Source organism: Erinaceus europaeus, chromosome 11 (genome assembly GCF_950295315.1).
Source record: "Erinaceus europaeus chromosome 11, mEriEur2.1, whole genome shotgun sequence".
Taxonomy (NCBI): domain Eukaryota; kingdom Metazoa; phylum Chordata; class Mammalia; order Eulipotyphla; family Erinaceidae; genus Erinaceus; species Erinaceus europaeus.
The window spans coordinates 40,062,052-40,078,528 of record NC_080172.1 but is presented as its reverse complement, the minus strand read 5'-3'; the positions used below and the strand labels follow the sequence as shown (position 1 = coordinate 40,078,528).

General features: G+C 40.0%; 1 long non-coding RNA gene across 1 annotated transcript in view; it reads right to left on the bottom strand.

Moving 5' to 3' along the window:
- Positions 1 to 3,593: 3,593 nt before the first annotated feature.
- Positions 3,594 to 16,477, bottom strand: part of LOC132541322 (uncharacterized) — a 38,546-nt gene continuing 25,662 nt past the window's right edge. The window contains exons 2-3 of the long non-coding RNA XR_009552495.1: positions 7,577 to 7,990; positions 3,594 to 3,909 (exon numbers count right to left, since the gene is read on the bottom strand). This is a non-coding gene — a long non-coding RNA (uncharacterized LOC132541322). The remainder of the gene's footprint in view (positions 3,910 to 7,576; positions 7,991 to 16,477) is intronic.

Genomic DNA, 16,477 nt, shown 5'->3' with positions numbered 1-16,477 from the left:
CATCACTGCTCATATTGCTAGATATAGTTTTGAGGCTCTTGTGACTTAATAAAACCAAAGTCACAGTTAGTTCAGGCCACATGCCAGTATCATTCATTTCTTGCAGGAAAAAAAAAATAAAAGAAATTAACCAACAGATGCAAACTTGGGACTGATTTCTGGTTTGTTCCTATTACAAATGTCCCTCATCTATCGTTAGGGACCATCTGGGGGTGGGAGCTTTCAGATGAGTCCCCGCTGGTTTGCTATGAATGTGTCCAGGGCACAGCACAGCCTCATTATCCAGGTGCAGAGCCGGGACAAAAGCCACTCGGATGCCATCTGATACCACGTGTGTTCTGTGAGTTGAGTGAACTTTTCTACAATGTAAATGTAGTCTCCCATGAGGACTGTAACCACTCTACTGAGAGCCACAGCCAATAAGAAACAAGTACCCCACTCCTGCTTATATGTATATCAGCCTTGACTGCAGTCCCTCAAAATTTTACATTCTGCTCCCTAAACACATGTCCCCTCCAGGCCTCCAGCCACATTTTCCTCTGTGTGCACACCTGACTGGTGCTTCCAAGCCCCAAGCTCCTCTTCCTCTTGACTAGCCCTTCGCTCCCCACTTCTTTCTCTTTGCTTCTCTCCCTCTTATCCAACATAATGTAGACAGGAGACGAATATTCAAAAGGCACATTCATTTTAATCAGGTTTGGGGGAAACATGTCTAACATGCTGCATTACCCAGTAGATAAAATGTTTGACATTTTCCAGGGCAGCCGTGAGTCTTGTAGAACAGCTCTAGTTTTAAATACCACTCCAGATCCCCCATCTCTGAGCATTAGAAAACACTCATCCTACAAAGTGTTATCATTACCAAAAATATTAAGCAGAACATCTATCCACTCATAGTTGCTTCATAATTTTTCTGGAATACAAATCAGTATCTCAGAGGTAATGCTAATTGTTTCCCCCTCTGGAAGGTTGCTCTCTCCCATAAACAAGCCCCTCCCCCCATCACACACACACACACACACACACACACACACACACACTTTGGGGAAGTGCACCTATTTAATGAACACATTTCCTCATTATCCACTCTGGCACCACTTGCTATCCTTTAGCAGCTAATGTCTATTTCCAAGGTCAAGGCAGTGAGAGAAGCTGGGCCCTGAATGCAGGAGATTGGGTGCCCCTTTCTGGCCATATCAGGGCCACTTGAAAATATCTGTGTCTGGGCCTTTGGCTGCTTCTCAGTGGACATTGGGCTGTGATAGGAGCTCACGTCTGACAGGCTGGTCACTTGGAAAATGTTGCTTCTTTTACCAGCCATTTGTCCAAAGAGGGCAGAGGTCAACTAAATGTGAAATCAGCCCTATGGGAATAGCTTGAGGCTAGAGGGTGGCTCTCCTAGGGTCACCATGGTGAGTGTACTCTCTGATTTTATGCCTGGATACCATCAGTTATTCTGTTCAGCACATTCCCAGAGCTTGGGAGTAAACATGTTCTCACTTCTGAATCTCCACCAATATCTCCTGTAAAACAGCCTTTGCATGGGCCCTGCTTGCTGAAACCCTTGCTTTATCCAGGTGTTGCTAAAGGAAGACTTATCTAAAGCAGCCTTGAACTTGAACAAAGTCACTCTGCCTTTTTACCCAAAGCTCTTATCACAGGGGGTGGTGCCTGTCCATGGGATCTTGCAGAATAGCTAAGGTATGGGGCCAAAAAAAGAGAAATGATGTGAAAACACACATTGGGAGGAGGGGCCTTGAACTGTAGTGGAGGCAGGGTTATGGGCAAGGGTTGGAGGTTCAAGATGACAGATGAACACAAGCTCAAGAGGATGGCAGAGAAGACGTGGTCTGTGTGAAGAAAAGCTGGCTAGGGGAAATGATCAGGTTTTGGAGCACCCAGCTGAGCATACACATTTCCAGAACCTGACTTCTTGCACGGGAGAAGCTATATAAGTGGTGAAATAGTGCTGCAGGTGTCTCTATTTCTCCTTCTCCCTTCTCTATTCCTTTTTATCCTTATTAAATATGAGAAATAAAAAGGAAAAGGAGAAAACGGCCACCAGGAACAGTGAATCCATCTTGCAGACACCTAGCCCCAGGAATAAGTCTGGTGGCAATTAAAAGAAAGAAGGAAAGAAAGGAAGGAAGGAAGGAAGGAAGGAAGGAAGGGTTGGACAGCTGCTCTGCTCCATTGATGATACTGTGGTCTATTTACATAATCATTGTTTTGCCTGAGACCTACCCTGCTGCAGGGCATTGGTTAATCTCACTGGTTTGAACAGCTGCTATGGAAGTTTTCTCCCTTTGTGCTCTTTTCTCCACCCCATCTCTTAGCCATTTCCTTTTCCCATTTGCCACTTCTGGTTAAAGATACATATAAAGGTGTTGTGTCTGATCAATAAAGGCATTGCATTGTGTTCCCTCTCCACCACAAGTTCCTGGTTCCTCTCCTATGTTGCTGAGTAAGCAGCAACCCAGGTTATATCCGGTAGAGTTCTCTCCAACCCAGAAAGCACGTGCCCAGGAAGAATCACCCACAGTGCTAGCCTGGCAAGAGAGAAAGAAAGCCTAGCCAATGGGCTTGGCCTATACTTAGACAGTCTTGTCCTTGAGGTGACCATGTAAGTCCTTCATGTAAGCTGAAAGCAATACAGAAGCTCCTTCTCTTTATCTTCCAGAAAGGGGTTGTCAGGCCTAATAAATGAGGATAAATAGTGCTCCTAGTCACTCTGTGCACAGAGCAGCATTCCCTCTGCAAACATTTGGGTATTCAGCAGGGATGAGATATGCATTTGTGTATAGGTGCTATCCAAGACCTGGGGTTTTCTTTGGACTAAAATTAGATATTAGATAAGATTATATTCAGAAATACTTGGCCACATGAATATGTAACTATCTGCAAGGATTCTGATTTGGGAGGAGACTGTGTGTTGAGTGTGTGTCCCTGTGTATTGGAGAGACTGGGAGGAGGTATGTATAGAATGATACAGGGAAACATCCCTGTGTGGAAACAGATGGCCTTGAGGCATGGAGTTGGATCAGGAGCCCATCCAGCTCAGCTGCCTCCGAAGACACTTAAGAAAATTCTGTCTGATTACACTCTCTCCAGCCCTTCTTACCCAGATGAAATAAGTATGGAATAGACTCTTCTGCCTAATGAGAATTTAAATTTTCAACTTTGAGAGGTGAGCCTGCAGTCTCAGTGTGATACTCACTTCAAAGCACTTGGCTTTAAGAAGAATTGGCTGGATACCTGACTCCTCTGTGCCTATTGGACCCAAGAGATGCAAAGTTCACCCACCAGGACAGTGATAGTGACCCTGATGCAATCATAGTTTTCTAATTCAGAATCCAATGAAGCTTTCTGGGTCCAAAAATGTTTACTGAGTATCTCCAGTGTACAACGAAATGAAGTCCAGGGAATAGACTTCCTATTGTCTTGAGGATGGGAGTGGATAGCATAATGATTATGCAAATAGACTCTCATAACTGAGGCTCTGAAATCCCAGGTTCAATCCTGGTACCACCATAAGCCAGAGATGATCAGCAGTATGGTAAAAAAAATAATAAAGAAGAACATAAATCTCTAGGGCTGGTTAATGGTACACCTGCTTTAAGCCTGCAATCCCCACCTACAAGGAGAAAGCTTCATGTGCAGTGAGGCAGGGCTGAAGGCGTCTCTTTGTCTCTCTTCATATCTGTCTCTCTTTTCTTCTTGATTTTTGTCTGTCTCTATCAAATAAATAAAGATAATTTTTTGACTTATAGAACAGCAGGGGCCAGAGGAATTTGTCTTGGGCACATCTGCCACTTGAAACCTTGAGTCAGTTATTCTCAGTGAACCTTCATGTGCACATCCATGCAATGGACACAACCATCAGACATTGGTGAGGACTCAGTTGGTGACCTGTAAGTAGAAAACAAGCAGTTACATGACAGACACAGAGTAAAACTTTACTAAAACCAGCCCCAGTTTGCAGGAGCACAAACACAGAGGAAAGATATGCTTTCAGGGCAGAGACATTCAGTATTTGCTGAAATTAGTTTCCAGAAGCATTCAGAAGCAATTTCAAAGTACTTCTTTATGTCTTTGTTCCAAGTTGTCTTATTTTTCTGTTTTATTAGCTCATGCCTCCTGAAATCATTTGGAAGGAGGTCTGTGAATCTCAATAATGCTGCTGCCCTTCACATTTGTGGAATAAATGTATAGGGTCTTCAGAGGAGGCAACAGGAGGTAGGGGATGCAAAAAACATGAATAAAATAAGTGGGGGAAGAAAGAATGGGGCAGCTGGTGGTAGGCTGTGTGCATCTCTGAATGGAATGGTTGCAGGACTTCATCTTACTGATTCATTAAGACAATCCCTGCCTATTCCTTCATGATTGCCCTCCCCAAGACCTACCTCATTGGCTTCTTTGTCCTTGAGAATAGTCTAGCCTATTTCTCACTGCCTTAAAAAAAGAAAAAGAAAAAGAAACCTTTGGATAGACTCAGCATTGGTTTTCTTTTTGCTCAGAGGTCTCTGCCAGTGGCTGACTATACCATGAGACATTGTGTTCGTGCTGGTTATATCAGAATCAGTAATAATTGTAATAATGGCCCTGACCCAGAGTACTCCTGCATCCTCCAGGAAGGTTGGTGCTTCAGCACAGCATCATTTTTAGTCCCCACAATAGCCAGCATTGCACAGGGTTTTCAACCATGTTAGCTATGGGGAGGTCACTTACCCAGCTGTGCATGAAGAGGCAGCAGAACAGAATTTTCTTTTCTTCCCAGGCTCCTCTACATTTCAACTCCTAACCAGGGTCTCCTATGGATCCTCTCAGAGCCAGTGGATTTAGAAAAATTTCTACTCTAGGAGTGCTGAATGCAGTGCTCAGAGAAATTCAAGCTTATCAAACTTTTTAAAGGATATAAAAGTAAGTAAAAATCCCATTTCTTGGGGCATTAGAGAAGTGGATGAACAATGCAGGGTGACTTGTGACCCCTTGAATGCACTGGCCCATTGCATAACAAACCACTGGGAGATAAACCCTCTATGATTTACATCCCTGATCTTACTTATTTACCTACCTGCCTACCTGCCTACTTTATTTCTTTATCTACAGTACAAGGGTCTCACACATGTGTAATTCTACCACTCTCAAGTTGATTTTTATTCCATTTAAGATTTAAAAAAAAGAGTATAAAGGACAGAGACAGAAAAAGCAGGACAGATACCATTGTACTGAGGCTTCTCCTAGGGTCTTGGTGCTCTTTGTGGTGACAAGACTCTAGTGAGTGTCACTTGCTTGGCAAAACACATGCCTACTAAATGAGATATGACCCCATGCTTTCTGATAATTTCACTGATCCTTTGCCCCCCAGACATAGATTTTGAATCTAGTTCCTCCTTGTATATCATCTAGGTGTCAGGGAAATTACACTCCGTTATGACAATGATCTTATATAATCAATTAAAACAGCCTATTTAGACAGAATGGCTATCTTATCTGAAATTTAATTCTATCAAATTTATTTTATTTGTGACTTAATAGTGGTTTACAAGATTATAAGCTTGCAGGGTATAGTTCCTCACTACATCTGCCACCAAAGGTCTGTGTCTTCACCCTCCTAACAGGTAACCATACTTCTCACAAAGTCTTAGAAACTGTGTACTTTTCGGATTTTTTTTTTTTACTCCAGGTTTTTCTCTGGACTTGGTGCCTACACTGTTCCTGGTCACCATTTTTCCCCCATTTTATTTGATAGGACAGAGATAAATTGAGAGGGTAGGGGAGACAGACAGGGAGAGAGAAAGATGGACATCTGCAGAACTGCTTCACCACTTGTGAATTACCCCACTCCCTGCAGGTTGGGAGTAAGAGGCTCAAACCAGGATATTTGTTCAGGGGCCTTGCCTTCATATTATTTGTGTTTAACCCGGTTTGCCACCCATCCCCATTGTTTGCTTGTTTTTTCTGTTTCAGTTCTCTGGATTCCACATGTGAGTAAAACCATCTGGTAGTCATCCTTCACCTCTTTACTTATTTAACTGAGTGAAACTTCTTGAAATCATAAGGCTTGTGTGTTTATTGGTCATTCCTTTTCTTGCTGGTGTCAACCTCATATACTGGGAACCTCATATACTGGGAACCTTTTGTGGATCGAGGACTGTACAGCTGGTGCTGCAATTCACTGCAGTGACTTATTACATCTACCAGATGGGATGAATTTTCATTCATAGACTTCTCAAGGGTTATGACACACAGTAGTTGTAGCTTGGTTACTTATTTATTTTCATTCAGGTATGATCCAGTGCTATAATTCTAGTATTTTTTTGTCACTGGCTTGAAGACATCCTACCAAATATGTTTTAAGATGATTCAGCCTCTGTCTGGTATCCAGTATGAGTTGTATGTGTGGCTTTCTTTCTCTTACTTCCCAGCTTTCCTAAAGAAATGTAACACATATCCCTTCTAAAAGTTTGACTTGGCATAGTTTTAAAATAAAGAAGAGTTACAAGCATAGAGGAGATCATTCATATTATATTACTCACCCATATACCAAATATTATTTTATATTACTAGAGTAGAAGTACCTAAATTAAGAAGTTAACACTGACAAAATACTAGTACCTCAACTTTAGATCTTACTGAGTTGCTCCATTTTGTGCACTAATATCCTTCCCAGCTTCAGATTCCACATGTATTCAGTTGTGAATCTGTGAGCATAATAGATTTTCCATGATGGCAGTTACATGCTCTTATGATTCACTGAGTTCTCTGTATATGGCATTATATACGCCTGCTCAAGTGGTGTCTGATTGCAGAAATTTAAATGGAGATGCTTAGCATAACATTTTACAAAAGTAACATAAGGCCATAGAAATAGACTTTTTTTTGTCTGAGGCTCTGTGGTTCCAAGTTCAATCCATGTTATCACCTAAAGCAGGCATTTAATAGTTCTCTGGTAGATGTGAAAGTGAAAAAAGGAAAGAAATAGGAGGGGGAGAGGGAGAAATAGAGAGAGGGAGGAAGAGGAAACAAAAAAAAATCTTAGCCTTTGGAGTTCTTGAACTCTCTGAAATTTTCAAGAAGATGGTCTTTCCTTAGAAGCATTTTTTTTCTGCTTAGTCTTTGACACATCTGTTATTTTTCAAAACAAATAACCTTGAGCCCTCTGTCCCGCTTTCCTGATGGTAAAACATGACAGTGGGTCTTTTAAATTATATCTGTAAATGGTAGTTCCCCCACATAAATACAGCCTTTCTCCACAGTGACCAAATCTTACTTTGTCAAAGGAGCATTTATGTTCTTTTGCAAGAAAGACACTGGGGAGAGTAATAATGGAGGTGCTGACAGCAATGTTCCTTGACTTACTTTAAGGAATAAAAATAAAATATATAGAGAGATATGCATTTTTTTCTTAAAGAAAATGAATTATTCTTTGAAAGTTAGTCAATCTCCTGGGGGCACAGTGTGGAAAATTAGATTTTAATGGCTTTGAAATTGAGGTTCTCTGGGTCAATAGTACTGGATACTTGAAGTAAAATGACAAATCTATTAGAAGAAAATCAAACATTTTGTTGCTTACCAGAAAGGCAGTCTGAGGACAAAGAGCATTATATTGGAACTCTTCTTGCAAATGGAAGACACCAGAAAAGTATCATTTCTTGCTTGGTGTTTCAAAATCCCTGAGAAAGGATCACTCCTGAATGTCCCCAAGGTGAGAAGAAATCCTGTTTTCTGATGAGTATTGTGAAATGTTGAAAGTAGTTTGGCAAGATGAGAGTTTCATCTGTGTTTAATCTTAATGCTTCACAGAACATACTTTGTTATTGCTTTGTCAACATTCCACAATCAATCCTGGTTTTCATTATTGGCGGTCTTGTCCCACTCTAAAGCACGTGTTCTTGCACTTCTGTCAGGCTATGAGGTTGGCAGAACTTCCATATGCAAAAGCCAAGTCTTGTTTTTGCCTTGCATTCCTGACTTAGAATCTTGTTTTCTGCAATTGTACACAAAGGAACACAAACTGTATTTGAATGTGTTGATTCATTAATTCTAGCATTTCTTAATCTCTTCAACAATATTTACTCCACATGCACCAAAGACCAGATGCTATGCTGGGTGATTATGATACAAATGTGGGCCTAACATTCCTGGAACTGAGATGTACATGGTTAAAAAATGAATGAATCAGTCAATCTTGCAGAATTTTACATGGGGAGCAAGATCTCTTAACAATGATTATCAAGGCAACAAATCAGTAGATGATGATCAGGTATTAACCCGGAGAAGAACTTTACTGGCAACAACATATGTAAATAAACAACATATGTAAATTTCAGAAATATACTTTCACAACTACCTGAACAGGAATAAGGATGATAATTATAACTATTGTAATTACAATTACAGTAATAATATTGTTAATATTGGTTTTATTTTGTCACCAGGGCCATCTCTGGAGCTCAGAGCCTGCAAGATGAATCCAGTTTTCCAGGTAACAGTTTCTTTTCTTTTTTAGAGACAGAGAAAGTAGGGAGAGTGGGAGGGAGAGAAAGAGACACCTGCAGCACTGCTTCACCACCTGTGTAGCTTCATCTCTACAGGTGGAGACTGGGGGCTTGAAATGGTTTCCTTGCACAGTACAATGTGTGAGCTATGATGGACGCACCATTGCCTGAAACCAGAATAACTTGTCTCTTTTTTTTCCCCCTCATTGTCATGTTTTATTTTTATAATTTATTTATAAAATGGAAACACTGACAAGACCATAGGATAAGAGGTGTACAATTCCACACAACAATAATTCCCACCACAAGTACTTCATATCCCATCCCCTCCCCTGATAGCTTTCCTATTCTTTATCCCTCTGGGAGTATGGACCCGGGGTCCTTGTGAGGTGCAGAAGGTGGAAAGCTTTTGTAATTACTTCCCTGCTGAACGGGCATTAGCAGGTCAATCCATACTTCCAGCCTGTGCCTCTCTTTCCTTAGTGGGGCAGGGCTCTGGGGAAACAGGGCTCCAGGACACATTAGTGGGGTCATCTGCCCTGGGATGTCCAGTTGGCATCATGATAGCATCTGGAATCTGGTGGCTGAAAAAAGTTAAGATATAAAGCCAAACAAATTGTTGACTAATCATGAACCTAAAGGCTGGAATATTACAGATGAAGATTTGGGATCTTTGTTTTGTAAATAGCTAGTAGGTCTATTTTAGTTATAGAATAAACTCTCTTAGTAGAGCACTGTCAAGGGAGACATAAAGACAGTTTTACAAATGGCACACCTTGGGGATAAGTATGATGTAGGGGAGGGCAACAAACCTTTAGCATATAGAGATTGTGGTCTTTTCATTTATTTTTTACAACTTGAAATATTCAATGTATTTTCCCTGTCTTATTGAATTAGAAGTGATTTATGAAACTGTAAGTTAAATAAGAGTATAATTTCACACTGCTCCTACCACCCAAGGACTGTTCCCCTACTCTAACCCCCATTTGTTGAACCTGAAAGATTCCTTCCCCCAGAGTTCTTCATTTGAGTGCAATGCACCAAACCCAGTCCAACTACTATAAGGTGTTTCTCCTTTCTGTTTTTATTTCTCAGTTTCTGTCTATGAGTGAGATAATCCCATATTCATCTTTCTCTTTCTAGTTTATCTCACTTACCATAATTCCTTCAAGCTCCATCCAAGATGTGTCACAGAATGTGGATTCATTATTCTTAATACCTGAGTAATGTTCCATTGTGTATTTATACCACTACCTTCTCTGCTGATCAATTGTTGTTGGGCACATAGGTTGCTTATAGATTCTGTTTATTACAAATTGTGCTGCTATGAACCTAGCTATGCACAGATCTTCTTGTATGTGTTTAATTCCTTAGGATATGTTCTTAGGAAGGGAATTCTTGGGTCATAAAATAGGCCCATTTCTAGCTTGCTGAGTTTTCTCTAGACTATTTTCCATAGGGATTAGACCAATTTACATTCCCATTAGTCGTGCAGCAATTTGCTTTGCCCACAAATACTTTCCAACATTTCTTCTTGCTATCATTTCTGAGGTATGATATTCTCTCAGGGGTGAAGTAATATCTCATTGTTGTCTTTATTTTCATTTTTCTGATAGTGATTTGGAGTATTTTTTTCATATGTCTGCTGGCTTTTTTGGATGTCTTCTTTGGTTCCTATTCTCTCTCCTCACTTTTGAATGGGATCATTTTTTTTTTCTTGTTGAGTTTGGCGATCTGTTTATATATTTTGGTTATTAGTCTTTTGTCTGGTGTATGACAGACATGTAAAGATGTTCTGCCATTCTGTAAGGAGTATCTTTGTTTGGGTGATGGTTTCTTCTGCTGTACAGAAGCTTTTCAATTTGATGTAGTCCCATTAATTTATCTCTGTTTTTGTCATTCTTGCATTTGGACTTATATCATTGAAGATGCCTGTACATTTTTTTTTTTTTAGCCTGGCATCTGATATGCAGGTGGATCCAAGATATCGTCTGGGGAGATGATGTCATGGCTGAAAAAGGGACCAGGAAGCTGAGTCATGGAAGAGAGTAGCTCCCAAGTATGGGCAAGGAGTATAAATATTGTTGACTATAAACCCCATCAATCTGATGTGATCTGGAGCCCATATTCATCTTAAGAGTCTATGTGACCTCTGCATCCCTGTAGATCTGAGCTCACATTCTGCAGTCGTGAGTAGGAACAGTCCAAGCTGCCCCAATTTCAGAACTCATCTTCCTCACTTGGAACATAGAGTTTGTTGTCCAGCCTCCCTTCGAAGGATGGAACATTCATTCTCTGCCGTTGTTGATCCACATTGGGGGCCCACGAAGGAGTCTATTGTGTTGTACCTGATATAGATGACCAGTAACAATGGAGAGAGGGATTTATTCAAGATCTAGGCCCATTGCCTCTGTCTGGGAATCTTAGGACTCAGTGAATAGGGCACCAGCTGATGGAGTGGCCCGATAGTGACTAAAATGTCATTATTAAGGCATGCCAGTCTCTTGCCCTTATTGAGCTTTTGTAGTCCTTGCTTTGATAAGTTTAGCTTTGGAGTGAGTAAGGGAAGTATAAGAGGAAGTAGGTGAAGAGGGTATCTAGTGTAAGTGGACACTATTTCGCTATGAACTTTATGGTGTCTTTTTAGGTCTTTCTACTTGCCTGCTGTACATATTGACTTAGTGTAGACTGTTGGGCACTTATACTTTCAGATATGTATTTTGCCCTAATTTATGAATGCATGTGAGCATATGCCCTATCTCCTGGGACCTGGTCTATATCTAGGTTTTGGGATTTTGTTAGGAAGTGAACCACCTAAAATGGAATTAGAGAATCCTATGAAAGGAAAGGTCTCACCCTATGCTGAAGGGTTGATATTACAAGTCTGATGTTTCTGGACACAGTCTGAAGTTAAGCATGCTGACATGGCACTCCTTGCATTGATTAGGTTGGGATCAGCAGTTATGAACTGAGACAAGCATGCAGGAAAGTGAGCCCCACCCTAGAGGTTCCAGGACTGGGGGAAATACAGGCTCTACAGAGGAAGCGGGAGGTTCCTGTTGTCTTAGGGTTTAAGAAGACAATAGATAGTTATTGCTGTAATCAAATTATTTGGCAATTGGGTTAACATTGAAAATATCTTTGTTAGGATCTGCTGTATCATACACAGCATCAGCATAATTCATGTCCTTTGACATTGTTTATATATAGCTTTGTTTTAAAGACTAATGCCACCGGTTGCTTCTGTTCTCCCTAGTCTAATCTTTTAAGAGAGTCAAAGACTCAGCCTATGGTCTCTGCATTAAAAAGTTTAAGACTTTCAATCATTTTTTAAATTAATTGATTTATTTTCCCTTTTGTTGCCCTTGTCTTTTTATTGCTGTTGTAATTATTATTATTGTTGTTATTGATGTCTTCATTGTAGGATAGGATAGAGAGAAATGGGGAGAGGAGGTGAAGACAGAGAGGGGGAGAGAAAGATAGACACCTGCAGACTTTCTTCACCACCTATGAAGTGACTCCTCTGCAGATAGGGCCCCAGGTGCTTGAACCTGTATTCTTATGCCAGTCCTTGCACTTTGCACCAAGAGTGCTTAACCCAGTGCACTACGGCCCAACACCCTCAATCAATTTTTCCCCTCTCATATTAATTAAATAGTGATTTATATGACTACAAGTTATAGGAGTGTACATCAACACCATTCCTATCAACAAAAGACTATGTCTTATCACATACCTGCCACCCTGTGAAGCTGAATGTCCACCCTCACCCTCAACTCAGAGATTTTTACTTTGGTGCCCTACTCCAAACTCAGTCAAGTTGTGCTTTAAGTTTCCCTTTCTGTTCTTCTTTATCAACTTCTGTTGATCAGTGGGATTATCCCATAGTCATCTTTGTCTTTCTGATATAGCTCACTTAACATAATTCCTTCTATCTCCATCCAGGTTGGGTCAGAGAATGTGGATTCATTGTTCTTGATAGCTGTGTAGTATTCCATTGCATATATATATACCACAGCTTTCTCAGCCACTCATCTTTTTTTGGGCACCTGGATGCCTTCCAGATTTTAGCTATTATGAATTGTGCTGCTATGAACATAGGCATACACATGGAATCCTTGTAGTATATCCCTAGGAGAGGAATTACTGGGTAATATGGAAGGTCCATGTCTAGACTAATGAGAGTTCTCCAGACTGATTTCCACAGAGGTTGGCCCAATTTACATTTCCACCAGTAGTACAGAAGGGTTCCTTTGTCCCCACAACCTCTTCAGCATTTGTTGCTGCTGTCCTTCTTGATATATGCCATTCTCACAGGGGTGATCTGACAGGGCGATTCCTTTCCTCAGTTCCCCATTTTTCAATGGAAAAAGCCTCACCGTGAGGTGGTATCTCAATGTTGTCTTTATTTGCATCTTTCTGACAATCAGTGACCTGGAACAATTTTTCATGTGTTTGTAAAACTTTTGGATATCTTCTATAGTGAATGTTATGTTTATATCCTCTGCCCATTTTTTTATTGGGTCATTTGTTTTTCTGTTGCTAAGTTTGCTGAGCTCTTTGAATATTTTGGCTATTAGATCTCTTGTCTGATGTATGGCATGTGAAGATCATCTCCCATTCTGTGATGGGTCTTTTGGGGTGATGGTTACTTTAGCTGTGCAGTAGCTTTTAAATTTAATGTAGTTCCATTGATTTGTTTTTACAAGAGAACCATAGAAAAGATCAATGAAGCCAAATGTTGGTTCTTTGAAAAAATAAACAAAATTGACAAGCCCCTAGCCAGACTCACTAAAAGAGGGGGGGAGAAGACTCAAATAAATAGAATTGTAATTGATAGAGGAGATATCACAAGTGACCACAGAAATCCAGAAAATCATGTGAAAATTTTAGAAGAACTATACACCACCAAGCTAGAGAATCTTGAGGAAATGGAAGTTTTGCTCCTTATATGCTTTTGGCTTGTTAGGATTCTGTGTTTCTGTTCTGGTTCATTTCTGCTATTTTTCTTTATTATTTGACCATTGTATTTTGTTTCTTTTGAAATTTGTTTCCTCGGGGCTGCTGCCAGATATTGTATGAGGCAGACTCTGGTATTTGTTTCCTGGACCTCTGACATCAGTCTCCTTTGGTGGGTCTCAGGAATAGGTGGAGTTATTATTCTAATTGATGGCACCTCTGTCTTTGGAAGATGAGAAGTAGGGGCTCATGTATGCAAATTGAGAATTAGATAACTAAGGTTTCTTGAGTCTTGAAGGGTTACCTTGTCACTTATTTTCCATCTACTGATAACATTTTCCTGAATTGTCTTGTTCTAAATGAGTTACTTAAGAGTTCCCAGTTGTAAATTTTAACAGCCACCCCCCCTTCACTTCAGTCCCTTGAGTGAAGCAAGCAACTGGTAGATCCTTGGTATGCTGCAGGTAATTTTGCTATGATTTATATTCCCCACAGGCCTTGAAGGCTTTTTTACTATATGTAGACTTAATCACTCCTTATTGAAAATACAAAGATAAGGTAAAATATGTAAGAGATAAGAGAAAAGGGGAAACAGTGACTCAGAAAGGAAAATGTTTTGGTCACAAAACAGGAAGCAAAAGATTGAGGGGTAGACCCCAAACTCTGTCCTCTACTGTTCAGTAAATCTAGATTCTACCAAGCATTGGATTGACAGCCAATCATCTCAAGGAGTTGAGCTCCAATGAGAAAAGAGAATTCTATCCTTAGTACTCTTCTACCCTGAGTAATGTTCACTTCTAGTTCATAACCAAGTAAGGCTTTTGAGTTAGAAAAATTTCTTCCTCACCCCTTTTCCACCCAATGACCACATGAATCTGTACTCATCTGTGGCTTAGTGAGTTTCTGGAGAGATTCTACTTGTATTTTGTTAAAGCTTCACAAGATATATATTCTGGTTTATCAGAAGTGTCATCTGAAACAGCTTTTATTCTATAGATGTACCTCATATTTTAGTCTTCTATGAGCCAATAGATTGCAAATTTTCCTCAAAGTCTGCCACCCCTCCACATCATTCCCTTTTTAAAAAATTTATCCACCTTGGGAGCCAGGTGGTGGCGCACCTGGTTGAGTGTAGATTCAAGCCCTGGGCCCCCACCTCCAAGGGGAAAGCTTTGCAAGTGGTAAAGCAGTGCTGCAGGTGTCTCTATCTCTCCCTCTCTGTCTTCCCTTCCTTCTCAATTTCTGGCTATGCTTGCCGGGCTAGCTTCAAGGGTGGGAGAGAGACGACTAGGAGCTCACAGCTGAGAGGAAACGCAATCCAATGTTTTTCTTATTGATCAGAAAAGAATCTGCCATTATACCTCCTGCGATGGAAGTGGCAGGTCAGATAAAGGAAGTTACTAGGAGATGGGGCAGAGCACAAAAGTAGCAAGCTTCCATCTAACCAGTGGTGATTAAACCAATGCCCTGCAGGCAGGGTGGGTCTCAGACAAAATAGTGAGTATGTAAATAGACCATAGCATCAAGCAATGCAGCAGACCTGGCATAGTGACCAACATGTGCTAGTGCAATAAATAAATAAAAATAATAAAATATTTTTAGAAAAGATTTTATCCACCTTTAAATTTAGTATGTCAGCTCTTCTGTAGCCCCAGCCCCAACTCACCCAAACTCAACTGTGTAATCTTTCCCTAGAAAACCAGTAACCCTACTTTTGGAATCTTGGGGTGAGAAGCTTTTTCAATAATAATAGATGAAGTCTTATTCCCAACATAGCAGATGTAGGGGTGTTTCAAATGGAAAATAATCAGATTTGATGTCTTCTTTGCCAAATCCCACCTTACTTTTCTGTGGACTGCAGTGCTGTGTATTGTGCTGATCTAGGTTCTTAATGCATACTGAGTTAAACATACACTGCTTGGAAATTCTTCAAATTATTCAAATACTATTGTAAATCATGCCCATTACTTTACTATTTCAATGTGTATGGGTGGGTATTATTTCAATGTGTATGGGGGGGTGGTCTTTCCATGAAATCTTAAGAGTTGAGGAGACTCTTCTTTTTTTTTAATTTTTAACTCTGCCAGTTTGTACTAGACATAAAAAAGTTAAGTTATGGTCTTTATTGCTGTCATACTCAAGCATATCTAAAGTCGTCTAAAAGTACATCTATGTAATGGGAATATTAAAATCACTCCCACCACTGAGTTTTTTTTCCCTTGTAAATTCTAATTACTTTATTTATTGGATATAGACAAAGAAAGTGGAAATAGAAAAAGAGAGATAAAGAAACGAACATGCAGAACTGCTTCATGATTCATGAAGCTTGCCTCCTATAGTCAGGGATCTAAAGCTCACATGTATTTTAACATTTACATTCAGCCAGGTGTATCACCATGGGAACCTGAGTTTCCTTTTATTAAACACAAGTAAAGACAATAATTAAAATAGAAAAGGAAGAAGGAAATGAAAGAAAGAAAGAGGGAAAGAAAGGAGACAGGAGTGGGGCAAAAGAGAGGGAAAAATAAATAGACTTTTGAAATTTTAGAGATCTCTTAAATATATATATGTATACATATATATATATATATATATATATATATTTTATCATAGAGATCCTTTCCCCAATTCTGATGATATTAATGGATCATCCCTCCCTGTCCTGGGACTCTAGAATGCATACTTCAGAGAAGAAATCTGTCCATCAGGGAGTGGCATGCCCCCGAATTACAGTTGCCTAGCCCAGGTGGATTTGGGAGTTGAGGGGGATCTGTTACCCATGACCTTCTGACTGATTCTTGTCAGACAGAAACTGATTTGAAATTTGTAAATAACCCTCCCTGGATTTCTGGATGGTACTAATCAAACCAGTTTTGACATTTAATAAGTTAACAAGTACTATTTTCCTGGAAGATTTTACTTGAAAACATCCTACTTGACAAATATTTTTAGTTACTTTGTATATGGCAGATATTCACATGAAGAAGAGATATATGGCAGATATTCACATGAAGAAG